The sequence below is a fragment of the Chinchilla lanigera genome, unplaced genomic scaffold, assembly GCF_000276665.1.
Source record: "Chinchilla lanigera isolate Chin_1 unplaced genomic scaffold, ChiLan1.0 scaffold00069, whole genome shotgun sequence".
In the NCBI taxonomy this organism is placed as follows: domain Eukaryota; kingdom Metazoa; phylum Chordata; class Mammalia; order Rodentia; family Chinchillidae; genus Chinchilla; species Chinchilla lanigera.
In genome coordinates this window covers 11,536,746-11,549,563 of record NW_004955470.1, presented here as the reverse complement: position 1 = coordinate 11,549,563, position 12,818 = coordinate 11,536,746, and the positions used below count along the sequence as shown (strand labels likewise).

The following is a 12,818-nucleotide window of genomic DNA, read 5'->3' as shown; positions in this document are numbered from 1 at the left end:
TACCTTCCACATCAGGGGTTCCCTCGTTTCTTACCCCATGCCCCTGTGAGAAATTAATTTACTGCCTAGAACACAGTTACTGTGCGCGGTTCTGTCCTGAGCCCCACGGTGCACAGTGAAAACACTCTCCCCACGGTGACTTAAGCCAGTGCTTCTCTCCTCCGTCCCCTTCGTTGTGGTGATGTGATGATGTACTTTACTTGTAGAAGCATGGCGTTCACCAGTAACAGCTCACAATCATTTTGGAGTCCAGGCACATTCTGGTTTATTTTTATTTATTATTTTGGGAATCTGTGAACCATTACTGTGATCTTAAGCATCAGAGGCATTAAAAGAGGCTGCATGGGGGGACAGGGCCCTCCTCTCACCTCCCTCCTCCCTACACTTTCCCCGGGCCTCTACCCTGTCCCACCACTCTCTGCAAGAGCAGGGTCTCTCTCTTTGCTGGCCTCTCCTTCCTGTAATACTTTTGTATACCATGATTGTAGTTCCCTTACTTCTCTCTTATTTTAATAAATTAATTATGTCTTTTTGGGACAGGGAGTTGCTGTGCAATGCAGGCTGACCTTGAGCTCACTTTGTAGTCCAGGCTGGTCTCCAACTCACAGCCATCCTCCTGCATCAGCCTCCCAAGTTCTGGGATTACAGGTGTGTGCCACCATGCCTGGCTCCTTCCTTCTTATGTGGAAGGCAGCAGAACACACTTTTCCTTTCCCATGTAGCAATGCATTTTGGTACCACTGCATAGTATTCCACTTCGACAATGTCACAGTTTATGTTGTAGCAGAAAATGCCTCCCCCTCGCCAGTGTACTTCAGTTTCTTAGTTGCCCAGGTAACAGTTCCTGTTCCAGTACCAGTTGCTTCTGTCCCTTAGAAACGGCTGGTCACTGTGATGCATAGCTGGTCACTGTGATGCACACTGTGTAAACCAATCCCCAACTGACAAGCCATTCTGCCTCTGTACGTCCTGCTTGCTTATCCCATATAAGCTCTAGACCACCAGAGATCGGGGCCTGATGTTTTGGGGATGATCTCGATCAGTGCCCATTGGCGTAAATAAATCTGCTTCCAAATCCTGGGCATCATTTCAGTGTTTCTGCTTTCCTTTGCAATGTAACCATTCCTCTGTGTATGCATATCTAGTTCTAAATATTTTGCAAGTGGAAACACTTCGGAAATGAATACCTCTGTTCATGTTTCCGTTTTTGGAGGTGCATCTTTGGGGAGATCCACAGAAATCCTTTCTGGGTTCCCTTTTCTGCCTTAAGTTTCCTTGGCTCAGATGGGTCCTCACCTCCTCACTGGCCTGACAGCTCAGTGCAGATCAGCCCACAGTGGTGTCCAGCGGGCAGGTCCACCTCGGCCACAGCTGCTGCCTCCATGGGCTCAGGCTGTTAAGGACATTGCAGTTCTCTCCAGTGCTGTTAAGGACGTTGCAGTTCTCTCCAGCAGCGACTCCTAAGGCTCATGGGAAGGCAGAAAAGGGAATCTAGGAAAATCAGAAAGGAGAAGAGACCCTTCCACGGCTGCTTCCACTTTTTCTGGTCCCCGGGCAACCTTTGCTACAGGCATTCTTGACCCTCCGTGCTGCCTGCTTCAGGTGATTTGTGGCTTCAGGCACGTTACTCAGCCCTTCTGTGCCTCAGTTTCCTCTCTGTAAAGGATAAAACTGGCCTTGGTGATTTCCTCGTGTAGCTGGGTGAGGATTCCAGTGGATTATAACTGAGTTTTAATAGCTGTACCAGCCCACTTTGCCCACCCTGCTCTTGGGGAGGTGTTCTTGTTCTCAGGAGTTGCTTTGTTCCCTGCTCCTGTAGAGAAACCCGGACACGTGCTTGGTCTGTGAGACTCCCCAGCTCTGCTGGTCTCCTTCTGCACACAGCACTGTCAGTCTGAAGCCAGGAGCATCGCCCTCCAGTTCTGTGTGTCTCTCGTGATTGCCTTGCTGTTTTAGCTCATTTGCATTCCCAAACGCATTTTGCAGGCAGGCTGCAGACCCTGTTTTTTAAAAAAGACTGATGTATTTTTGATGAGTTGCACTGCACCTGCATGTCAGTTTGGAAGACGCTGTGCTTTGGATCTTAAACGTCTCCGAGGGTCCCCAGGGCCAGGCACCTATGGGAGGCAGTGCAGCCTATGGGGCAGTGCCTCGGGCGAGGGTCTCAGGTCCTGGTGCCCTGGGAGTGACTTGACACCCAGCCGTCCCCTTCCCCGCTTGTTCCCTGGGCCCGAGGTGAGCAGCTCGTTCTGTCTCGGGTGCACCCAACTCCGCGCCAGAGAGCCCCTCTCATACCCCTGAGAGTCCTCTGTGTCAGGCGTTCTGCTGTGGGGAGGCTGGCTGATCCTCAAGGGCTGACATCTCACAGTGCTGAGCTTCCAGCGTGCAAACGTGGTCTACGTTCCCGTTTATCTGAGTCTTAAAACAATGTCTTTCAATAATGTTTTCTAGAGGGTTTGTGCCTCTTTTATTAACTGTGGCCCTAGATGCTCTTTTGAAGGTTATATTTAAATCTCATTTTCTAATTTTTTATTTGTAGTAGCAAGACAATGTTTTGCGTGTTGAAATTTTAACCCATGACATAAATTATTAGTTCCAGCATTTTATATACACAGTCATATATATTTTTTCAAAAAATTTATTTTGTGTATGTACCCAGCTCATCCTCTCTTTCTCTTGCTTCTGTCCCACCTCATCCCACCACACCCCTCTCTGAGTTGCACCAAGTAGGACCTGAGGTGCATTTTGGGTAGAGCCAGTGAGATCAGGCAGTTCTTTCCTCGTCCCTTACCTGAAGGAGAAATGTGCAAGGTTTAACATTAAGAATAATGCTAAGTAAAGGTTTTCACAGATACACCTCATCTTCTGAATGCTTTCAAACTGTTCATTTTAAAACTTAAATTATTCTCTCCCCATCTTATTTGTGAGGCCCATTCACTCATGTTGACACACTCATGCTGACACACACATGCTGACTCACTCGTGCTGATACATGCATGCCGACTCACTCACCAACTCACTCACGCTGACTCACACATGCTGACAGTGTGTGTCTGTTCCTCTCTCACTGCTGAGGATATTCACTCTACACGATTGAAATGGTGAGATGTTTCCACTATTGCAGAGTCGTATCCTGTGATCCTTTCATAATTTATATATTCTTCTGTCCACTTATGAGTGTGCTTTTGGTCTACTCCGAGAGTTGGGATAGCTGAGTTAAAGCTGCGTCCACTGCCAGTGACACGTTTCTAGACTGAGAACCCTGCATCATTTTGCGTCTGTTTATCCACTGCTCGCTGTGTGGAAGACTGTTGTTCTTCACAGCTGTACCAACCCTGCCACCCTCTGCTGGGCAGGGTTTGAGTTTCACTTCTCTGATTACTTGCAAGATTGAGAGCTTTTACCTTTTTAAATTGATTTTTCACTTTATTATCTTCATTATTTTTGCTCAGTTTCCTACTAGATGGATTACATTTCTTTTTTGCATATTTTAAAGCATATGCCAGATATTGATTCTTTGGCAATTGGAGATGACTTACAGTATGAAGTCTGTAGCTCCTCTTGTTGCAGAAAACCAATATCAAACCTGATGGAAGACTGCACGGAGGAGTTAAAAGGCAGCTTTTATTGCGCTAGTGGGCGGGGGAGCCCAGAGGCTCAGATCAGCAGCCCAGAGTCAGGTTTGAGTTCGGCTTAAACATGATTTGCAAGTGGGAAGTACAAAGCCGGTAGCAGGTTATTACACGATTGGTTACTTGGAATACATGAATTAAGTCACACGTTGTCAGGCAGATTTACTTAAAAGGAATTGTTTATTATTAGACAGGAATGTTCTGGAAAGGACGGGAGGAGGTGTGCGCGGAGCGGGTAGAATTAAATGGGTCCTTGACTGGCCAGTCTGAACCAGACACGAAGTCCTTGATGCAGGGTGGAAACAAAGTATATTTTTCTGACTAAGGAAAACACAGGCTGGACACAGTCAGGTTGGCCCAGTGCATTATCAAAGAGAAGTGGACGGTCAAGGCTACTGGTAGGGTGTGCACAGTCGTGGGCTATGGACTGATCTCTGACTTTTGCTATAATATGCCCACGAGTCTGCTATTCCACAAGTGTGCCCTCATACTCTCATGTTCTCTCTCCCTCTTTTTCTCCTCTCTCCCTTACACACACACATACACACACACACACACACACACACACACATACTTTCTGCTGCAGTTGATAAATAGGCTTAATTTTTGTGTGATCAAATCCATCAATACGCATTTTTTCTGTATGATTGCATATCTTGTTTAAAATCTGTTCTTGTGTGACCCTTTATATCATTTTTACGTTCTCAGGTTTGGCTCCTCACAGAAATTCTTGTCGTTCTGTGCATGTGGGTCTATTCCCAGCTTGGCCCCATGGATAAACAAGCTCCCCCTCTTCTGGAGCTGGAAGGGTGCCTTCTCTCCATGGTGAAGCCCTGGGTGGGGCTCAGCTCCCCTGTACCCCTGCTCCCCACCTGCTCCTGGGCCACACTTTCCTTCTCACTATCTCAGAGCTCCTGTCTGCCTCTAGGGGTCCCCATCTGCGTGCCCCTCCAGTACACCGGGCTCCAGGAAACCGCTGGAGTTTTGATTTACACTGATTTTTTAAATTTTGGTTTTAGTTGACACCTAGCAAGTGTGTGGGAATTATCCAGGCAGGGAACTGCGCCCGCCGGTCTGCCTCCTGCGTACTGACCCCTCCTCATGTTTGGATCCCACGAACTCCTTTCTCTCAGATTTACATTGGTTTCTTTACATTGATTTTAGGAAAAATCATGGCTTTAGGCCACCCTCCCATCTGTAGACATGCCGTCTTCCTCCATTTCTTTAGACGCACTTTAATCTGTTTTAGTAAAGCCCTGCTTTGTATGCAGCCAGCTGATACACTTTTGAAAGTAACTTATTCCTAATTTTGTTCAGCTCTTGTCTATGGAAAATGGCGCCTTCTGAAAAGACTATAGTTCATTTTCTTCTTAGGGCATAGAAGTGCCATTTATTCTGATATATAGATGTATTTAGCAAACTCGCCCGATTCTTTAACAGTTCCGTTTTCTCCTAGCAACTCTCTATCTTGCCAGAGCCAGGTGTGTGAGTGGTGACAGGTTCCTGCTGCTCTGACCTTGTGTCTGTGGTGGGACCTGCAGAGTGGTGCGTTGGGCAGGGGGTGCACTGCGGTCTGTGATGCGTGAGCCGTCTGGTGGCTGTGTCACTGTCGGTCACTGACCCGTGTCCTGGGTCGTGGTGCCCTCACTCACCACCTGTGTCTGCCGGCCGGCTTTGCTCTTTGCCTTTCAAATCCTCCTCATCTTCACTGATTGTCCCTACCTGAGAGGTCTTCAGTCAAGATAAGGAATTTTAATTTTTTCCCTATTTTTTGCCAAATTGTATTTTATGTATTTTGTCTATTGTGAGGCTGTACCGAGAAATTTTTATATTTTATGAGCCATTAAGCTTCTTTATTTGCTCTTTGGGCTGCCATAACAAGATGAGATGAGCTGGGTGGTTTAAACAACAGAAATTTCCCAAGGTTCTGGAGGCTGGAAGTCCAAGGTCTGACTCCAGCCTGGTCTGGTTATGGGAATGTAGTGTGGCTCTCTTCCTGGTTTGCGAATGCAGCTTCCCCCAGCTCCTCACGTGGCGGGGTGGGTGGTGAGCTGTGAGTCTCAGAGCTAGTAATCTCACAGTGAGGACTCTGCCCTTGCTACCTCACCATGACCTAATTACCTCCTGTCACACCGGGGCCACTGCTGCAGTGTCTGCATTTTTCAGGGATACAATTCAGTCCACAGAAACTGTAATTATTATCTGTAATTATTGTCATCCTCTCTATTTTTTTGCCAAAATATCTGTTTCATCTGAAGTTTCCTGTGATTAGTACTTATCTCTAGTATAGTGTACAACTAGAGATTTAAAAAATAAATAAACATGGCCATGCTTAGCCTTTATTGAGAATTTTATCCATTTACATTAATGTAATACTAATATATTTGGAATCATTTTGTCTTTATTCTCTTGACTTTCCATGTTATAATTATACTCTCAATTTCCCTTGTTAATTTTGTTATTGTTGAGGGAAATCTGACTGAAAACAAATATTTTCCACTCCTGGTTTTGGATATAGACAGCTGTTTCTCTCCTGCTTTGTTTGCAGGTCCTATGACCAGAAGAATAGACAACCGACAAGCACTTCCTTCATCCTGAAGCATGGAAATGCCTTAGGTTTCTCTGAGGGCAGTCTGTGCCTTTCCAGTGTGCACATTATTCTTAATTAGCATTTAGGTATGTTTTGTTTATTTTAAGGGTTAGGTAACTCTTCTTATGAAGTAGGTGTATATTAAGATCTACCCGAATGTTAAATAATTCCTTGCTCACTATTTCTTCGTGTATTTTAGGATTTTCTTCTGGACATTATTCCTTGTTTCAGCTAGTCCTATTTTGACTTTATAAGGACAATGATGAGTAAAGTTCAGTTTCTCTCTGGTGACGGAGTGCACCAGCATTCTGGGAGCCTGTGGAGCTGTGCGGTGCTGGGGCTGATGCATACTTCCCACTGTGTGCTTGGTGCATTTGTATCCACGGTTGCTGGCATCCAGCATCTGCGAGTTCAAGAAATCAGCTTCTGGTCTCAGTGTTCTCCTTCCGGTGTGCTGTGTCTGCGCTCATGGGCAGCTTCTCTTCCTTTCCCCTTGTTTTTATTTTATTTTATTAGTACATGAGTGTAGTGTATAATATTTTGAGCAGTTTTATTGTGCTATGCTAACCTTTTCCTTTAACTTAATTTTGTAGGACTATTGCTGTTATTAATTTAAGGTTTGGAGACTTTCTCCAAATTTGGGAATGCTCACTAACCCTTTTCTTTTTTCCACATACAGTGTTCATTTTAAATGTTTTGAGGCTGGGATAGAATTACATCATAAATATTGCTTACAAAATTCACAAATTTATACTGTGTCACTAATACTTTAAAAAAAGTTTAACTTCCACATTTAATCTTTTTTCTTCTGGAACATATATCCCGCCTTATCATCCTATCCACCATATTGCCTGGCTTCACCTTCATATATAAACATGTATATATGCAGGCACATTACTGTATACACACATTTAATTTCTCTAACTTTCAAATATGTGTTTATCCTTTAAGAGAATTGCTGTTTCTCCTACCCTCAGTGTATAGTCTGCTGTGGAATTCACTTCACTGGTGTTTTAGGTTTTACTTATTACATTGTCTTCATGTTCAGAAAACCTACCTGCTCTTCTTGGATAGTGTTTTACTTTTGGGTACATTATCAGTTCTCTGGCTTATCCCTTGTAAATTTTGTTCACATTCATTTTTGTTTTGTGTGTAATGATCTCATACAGACAGATCATTTTTGACCTCTTTGGGAGGTTCTTTCTGCCCCTGTTCTTCTGGTCCTTGGTTGTTCATGGTACTTCGTAATTTTGCACAGGAAACTTGTTCTGGTCAAGCTCCAAGGACAGTGCTGTGCTGGTCACTGTGCCTCTCTCAGCCCACCCCCTGTGTTGTTCAACTTTGCTTCCCAGCCCAGCCAGAAGATGTGAGTCGAATACAAGCTTCAACCAACTCTGAGCCAGAGCCGTGTTGTGGGGTCCTGAGAACAGAACAGAAGTCTCTCTCACAGTGAGTTGAAACTTTGCTGACTCTTACCTGATCATGGAAGCTTCTGGCCTTTGAGGTACAAACTACATGCAGATATTTTGATTGTTAGTCTTGCCTTTACTTACCCTTACTGTGATTGGTAAAATCCAACGTGAGTTCACAAACTACAAATACCCTTGGAGTGCTTGCAGGTTTATTGTCTCTTGAAGAATTCCATCTGCCCATTCTTTTCATATTTTTAGATCCTGGAGATTGAATTTAATTTCTTATTAGTTTGGCTCCAAATTTAAAACTTTTGCGTTGTGTTCTGTTAACTGTTCCCACATTTCTGAGTGTTCTATAGGAACAGGATTTTCCATGATACCATGTTTGCTATGTTGCCTGAAATGAAATTTAACTCTGGACAGTCTTGTGTTGCTAAGGGTAGCGATTGTTCTGAGGATGCCTGGCTTGCTGGGCATCTGCTGTCCCGTGAGCCTGGTAAAGGGCTGAGAGGGACTCAGTGGTGCAGCAGGGCTGCGTGGTGCCTCATGGGACAGCTGTGTGATGCTCCATCCCTGCTGGGCCCAGTGAGGCACCTGGCTGTTTATTCTAGTTCTGCAATGTCTGGATTGTGTCATGTGGCAGTGAGCCAGGGTCCAGGCCGAGCCTGTACTGGAGGGGAAGTAGGGTATTGCCACGCAGGATAACCTGTCAGGTTAGGCAAGAGATGTCTATCCTGTTTACGAGGGAAAGAGGTAGAAAGTAAGATTCACTATTTTGTGAAATTAATAGGCACTAATAATAAAATGAAAATGTACAAAATAGAGTAATAGAAGTGGAAAAAACAACAGAGAAAGAGAAAAGAAAGGAAGGAAGGAAAGAAGGAAGGCAGAAAGAAAGAAAGAAGAAAGAAAGAAAGAAAGGAAGGAAGAAAGAAAGAAAGAAAGGAAGGAAGGAAGAAAGAAAGAAAGGAAGGAAGGAAGGAAGGAAGAAAGAAAGAAAGAAAGAAGAAAGAAAGAAAGAAAGAAAGAAAGAAAGAAAGAAAGAAAGAAAGGAAGGAGGAGGCCTGAGCCTCTCAGCTCAGGAGCAGCTGGCAGAGGCCTGGGCGGCAGCAGCCTGGAGCACAACCTTGTGCTCTGAAAGGATAAGGAGGGACAGGTGGATGGACAGACAGACAGAGTGGACATGAGGACATGTCACCATGGGAGAAGTGAGGTGAGACACAGGCCCAGCATCCAGGGTGTGTGGAGAGGGCCCCCGGAGCCTGGAGGAGCCTGGCTGTCCTGGAGGGGTCAGGGCTGAGATCCTCAGTGAACGCCTGGGGCAGCTGCTTCACCCACCAAACAGCGCTCGCACGGCTGTTTCACAGGACTGTTACACACCGACCTGCTTAGATAGAGCCTGGGACCCAGCCTTGACCGCAGCTTAGCTCTTCTTACCTTAAAATACCATCTGAAGGCGACAGCTGTGGGAGAGGTGCCACCGCATCCAGGGCGGAGCCTGCTCGCCCTGTGCTCGCCAGGCCTGAGCTCTCCTGGCCTTTGTGCCACAGGGCGGGGGAGCAGAGAGCTAGCGCAGTTCTGGGAGTAGCGCAGGGTGCAGAAGGTGATGACTTTCTGGTGTCAGGATAAGTGTAACACCCACTTGGAGAGGACTGGGGGTGGGCAGCAAGGAAGGCCTTGGGTTAGGAAAGACAGCCTGAGTCTGGGAGCCCTGGTTTGGGGTTCAAGCATATTTCCAGTCTGTGATTTCTCTGATGCTTTCATTGCTAGGTAGAGGGAATGCTGGTGTGGCAGAAGACTGCTGAAGGCAGGAGGAACACAATGAGCACTCAGACCCCTACAGCCTCGAAGGTGCTTGACTGACATCTGAGTTTCCTTCATGTTCCTGTACACCACCAGTGAAGCTGAAAAGTGACTAACATGCTCTTGTCCTTCAACGGGACACACAGGACACAGAGATTCCGGCAAACGTTGCCTTTCTGGTTTGCAGAGATGAATCTCTGTGCTGGGGACTTGCCCAGGTATCGGGTTAATAATATCCCTTAGCTATTGTGGGCTGATCAGGTCCTCAATCTCCTGAATGAGTGTACTGCAAAGCCTGAATAAAAAGAGGCAAATGGAATGAAGGATCAAAGCCCTCTCACAGAATTCAAGATTCTCTCAGGGCTAAGACCAAGACCTTCTCTGGGTCACCCTTATTTATTTGGTTATCAGAAGAAAGGAGGGGAATACACAAGGAGGGTGGAAACTCTCGAGGACTTCTTTAAGTAGGGTATTAAGTTAATCCTCTCAAGAGTGAGATGCTAAGGCTATAGTGTTTATCCCGTTGAGATCTGACCCAGGTGTCCTTAGCTGTGATCCTGTCTTATCCTTTGAGGCTTTCTGGCTTCATCCACCACTGTGGGTTCTAGCAGGGATCAGTGACTCACAGAGGTTCACTTACTATGAGCCCGCCATTTCCAGACAAGGAGCCTCAGCCTTGGACAGACTCACAAGTGAACATGAAAAGCCAACTGAATAATTTAAGTCCTGCTCAGGTCTGCCTTGTAGTGGTCTCCATCACTCAAGTTTGTCCTTCAATGAAAAACTTGGTCTGAGCATCGTTGTTGTTAAAAAAGTATGAGTGAACTCCTTCGGAGGCACAGAAGGAGGGAGGGCAGGTAACGCTTGGTGGAGGACAGACGGCAACGCAGCCATCCCCGAGGGCACAGATCCCTTTGTTCTCCTGGAAGTCGTCCACTAGGACCTTCATGCTTTGCTTTTCTCTTTCTGGTGACCATGGCCAAAGTGAGAAGAGCATCAGCTGCCCTATCAAGCAGCGTCTCGCCTCCTGCAGCCTCAGCAGCTGTAATGGCATGGGGCGTGGGGTATGGGTGTGGCCCCTGGCCCTGAATGCTGGGGGACGTGCTGGTCATCAGGGACCAGGCTGGGCACCGAGCCTGCCTTTGCACTCCACTCCCGTGAGCACCAGAAGGCCATGCAGCCCTGCAGTGGTCAGCATCAAGGCCAACTCCAGCGCCCTCACACACCTGCCTCTTCCCAGCAGACACGTCCCACCATGCCTGAGCCTGGTCCTTCCAACTCTTGGGGGCCTCCTGCGGCCCCATCTCCTAGCTGGACAGTGATGGATGACCTTTAACTTACATAGGACTTTTTATGGTTTGGATTTGTTGACTGAAGCTTTTCGTTCCTTAACAGGAGTAGAACTGTGGAATCAGGAAGCAGACCCGCTTGCCGCATGTGGGGTAGAGATGTCGACGTGGTAGGAAGAGAAGACCCTAGGAACACCGGGAAGACGTGAGTTATCCAGAAGGTAGGTGTTCAATGATACAGCAGGGCTGCGTGGTGTCTCATGGGACAGCTGTGTGATGCTCCATCCCTGCTGGGCCCAGTGAGGGTTCCAGGGGGGATCACAAATTTATTTGTTCCACAAACACATTCTGACCTGGTGGCAAACCATAGAACAGTTATTCCCACACTCCCGGGAAAGTACAGATCCTTGTGCACAAGCTCATGGAGAAACGTGGGATTAATGTAAGTTCCACAGTTCCCACAAAGGCCTCATGCTGAGAAGTCCTGAGTGAAGGCCCTCGTGCAGAACTGACCAGCTTACGCAGTTCCAGCATGCAGGGTGCAGGAAGGCACAATGTTAGCCACCAGGGAGCTGCAGATCATTGGCAGACAGTGGAGCCTTAAAGAGACCCGGGGTTGGAACTGGTTGATTTAGTGGTTCGGATTTGCAAACAATACAAGCCTTTAGCACCAAGGTAAAAGCCATAAAAGAATGTTTAGTAAACTGTAAATTGACACATACAGAATTACACAGAAGAAATAAAAAGTACAGAAAGAGGGCTACATCACCAGATAGGAGAGCTTCAGCACCTGGAACTCCAGTTCCCATGGCTGGAGTCCCATTGCGTGACTCCCAGCTTCCCATGGGGAAGGGTCTGGGCGGGGCATCCTCTCCACGGATGAGACCCCAAAGTCTCCTCGCCAGCAGGGCTCTTTAAATAGCAGTTCAGACAAAAGTGGCCACCTCTGTGACTGATCAGAAGTGGGGAGTCTGCACCCTGGGAACTGCAAGCTCCCTAGTCACAAATATCTGCTCTTCCCAGTGGGAGAGGCTGTGCTGGGGAGCTGGCCAGGCTCACAGAAGTTTCTGCCCACGTCAGGACATCTGCCAGGCAGCCACATCTAATCTCTAGAGCAAGGTTACGGTGCTGTCATTGACAAAGGAGACCTTTCTACGTGATCTGAGCCCTCCAGTGGAGTAAGCAGGCGGTTGTGCCGGGGAGGCTGGGAGGGAAGACGCGAAGCCATGTGAATCCTTGGGATTTGCGGACAGCAAGTGATCTTGGGAGAAAGTGGAGAAGGACTTGCCAGGGGATGTGCATCGAGATGTGTACTTGAGAAATAAGCAGAAAATGGCCAAGCAAACCTGGGGATGGAGGTGGCCTCGGGCAGAGAGGAGAACACAGCAGTTTCCTGAGGAATTTGGAAATTTACGCTAAAGGCAAGAGAAAGTGTTTCTAGTGTTCCAGTCTTGGTGTGAAAGCTGCCTGAGGCAATAACCTGACCAAAGAAAGTCTTCCGAAATAGAAAGTAGCGGCTGGGAGAGTGAGCTGGAGTCTCTGGCTGTCCACTGGGAGACCTGGGCTTCCTCACTTACTGAGCAAGTATCTTTGGGAAACTGCACTGAATCTTTGTTGCTGTACTGCAGTTTCCTCATTGAGAAAATGGAGAACACCACGCACCCACCTGTAGACTCACAGTGAAGACTGAATGAATTAAACTGAGGAAAGGGTGTGGCTCAGAGCCGGGCACCAAAGATTCCATTTGTCGCCATCACAGTCACTGTCATCATCATCATTGTCGTTGTCATCATCATCATCATCATCATCATCATCAGCAGCAGCAGCGGCGTTATTCCAGGAGAAGGTGTCATAGGAGGAGAGGTTTGGCACTGGGCTGGGGGACACACCCCAGCCGGGGTGCTGACTGGTGTGCGGATGACTGGTTAGATGGGCCAGGCTGGGCGGTCCCGGTTGCTTCCTCAAATAGCGGAACAGCAGATGGGAGCCGTCCTCGTCACGCGCCTCTGAGGGGCAGGAGGTGAGGGCTGCTGCGATTCCGGCTGGGCTGTGTCTTTGAGTGAGTGGAACAGGAGCACTTCTGGCTGTGAAG

The 12,818-nt window shown here is 47.2% G+C and overlaps 1 long non-coding RNA gene across 1 annotated transcript; it reads right to left on the bottom strand.

The window, feature by feature from the left end:
- Positions 1-7,114: 7,114 nt before the first annotated feature.
- Positions 7,115-10,837, bottom strand: LOC106150287. Its single transcript, XR_001237008.1, has 3 exons — positions 10,779-10,837; positions 7,776-7,895; positions 7,115-7,642 (listed from the first exon to the last, which is right to left on the bottom strand). It is a non-coding gene; the product is annotated as an uncharacterized LOC106150287 (long non-coding RNA).
- Between the last annotated feature and the right edge of the window lie 1,981 nt (positions 10,838-12,818).